Source organism: Myotis lucifugus, unplaced genomic scaffold (genome assembly GCF_000147115.1).
Source record: "Myotis lucifugus unplaced genomic scaffold, Myoluc2.0 scaffold_10, whole genome shotgun sequence".
Taxonomy (NCBI): Eukaryota; Metazoa; Chordata; class Mammalia; order Chiroptera; family Vespertilionidae; genus Myotis; species Myotis lucifugus.
The window spans coordinates 9139527-9141048 of record NW_005871058.1 but is presented as its reverse complement, the minus strand read 5'-3'; the positions used below and the strand labels follow the sequence as shown (position 1 = coordinate 9141048).

The window sequence follows — 1522 nt, the reverse complement described above, 5'->3', positions numbered from 1 at the left end:
GCTGGAGCCACGGAAAACACGGCAGCATCATGGTCGAGGAGGTACGGAAGCATTCTGTGCATACACTTGTGTTCAGGTCATTGAAGAGGACCCATGACATATTTGTAGCTGATAATGGAAAACCTGTGCCTTTGGATGAAGAGAGTCACAAACGAAAAATGGCAATCAAGCTACGGAATGAGTATGGTCCTGTGTTGCACATGCCTACTTTGAAAGAAAATTTTAAAGAGAAGGGTCCTCAGAATGCATCAGATTCCTATGGTCATAAACAATATCCTGCAAATCAAGGACAAGAAGTTGAATATTTGGTGACCGGTACACATCCCTATCCACCAGGACCTGGGGTTGCTTTAACAGCAGATACTAAGATCCAAAGAATGCCAAGTGAATCAGCTGCACAGTCCTTAGCTGTAGCATTACCTTCTTCTCAGGCCAGGGTTGATGCAAATCGTGCTGCACCTGCTGGAGGCTCTGACCGCTCACAGCCTGCAGGGATGACTTTGGCTGTTATGGAGGGTGGCAATGCCAAGAACTCTGCACTCATGGCAAAGAAGGCCCCGACAATGCCAAAACCCCAGTGGCACCCGCCATGGAAACTCTACAGGGTGATCAGTGGGCATCTTGGCTGGGTTCGATGTATTGCTGTGGAACCTGGAAATCAGTGGTTTGTTACTGGATCTGCTGACAGAACTATAAAGATCTGGGACTTGGCTAGTGGCAAATTGAAACTGTCATTAACTGGGCACATTAGTACAGTTCGTGGTGTGATAGTAAGCACGAGGAGCCCATACCTATTTTCCTGTGGAGAAGACAAACAGGTCAAATGCTGGGATCTTGAGTATAATAAGGTTATAAGGCACTATCATGGACATCTGAGTGCAGTGTATGGTTTGGATCTGCACCCAACAATTGATGTGCTGGTAACCTGTAGTCGTGATTCAACTGCACGGATTTGGGATGTGAGAACTAAAGCCAGTGTACATACATTATCCGGACATACAAATGCAGTTGCTACAGTGAGGTGTCAAGCTGCAGAACCACAAATTATTACTGGAAGCCATGACACTACAATACGATTATGGGATTTGGTGGCTGGAAAAACCAGAGTCACATTAACAAATCACAAAAAATCAGTGAGAGCTGTGGTGTTACATCCAAGACATTACACATTTGCATCTGGTTCTCCAGATAACATTAAACAGTGGAAATTCCCTGATGGAAGTTTCATTCAAAATCTTTCTGGTCATAACGCTATTATTAACACACTGACAGTAAATTCTGATGGAGTGCTCGTATCTGGAGCTGACAATGGAACCATGCATCTTTGGGATTGGAGAACTGGCTACAATTTCCAGAGAGTTCATGCAGCTGTGCAGCCCGGGTCTTTGGACAGTGAATCAGGAATATTTGCTTGTGCTTTTGATCAGTCTGAAAGTCGGTTACTAACGGCTGAAGCTGATAAAACCATTAAAGTGTACAGAGAGGATGATACAGCGACAGAGAAACTCATCCAGTCAGCTGG

The 1522-nt window shown here is 44.9% G+C and overlaps 1 pseudogene; it reads left to right on the top strand.

Moving 5' to 3' along the window:
- Positions 1-1522, top strand: part of LOC102430572 — a 3583-nt pseudogene continuing 2061 nt past the window's right edge.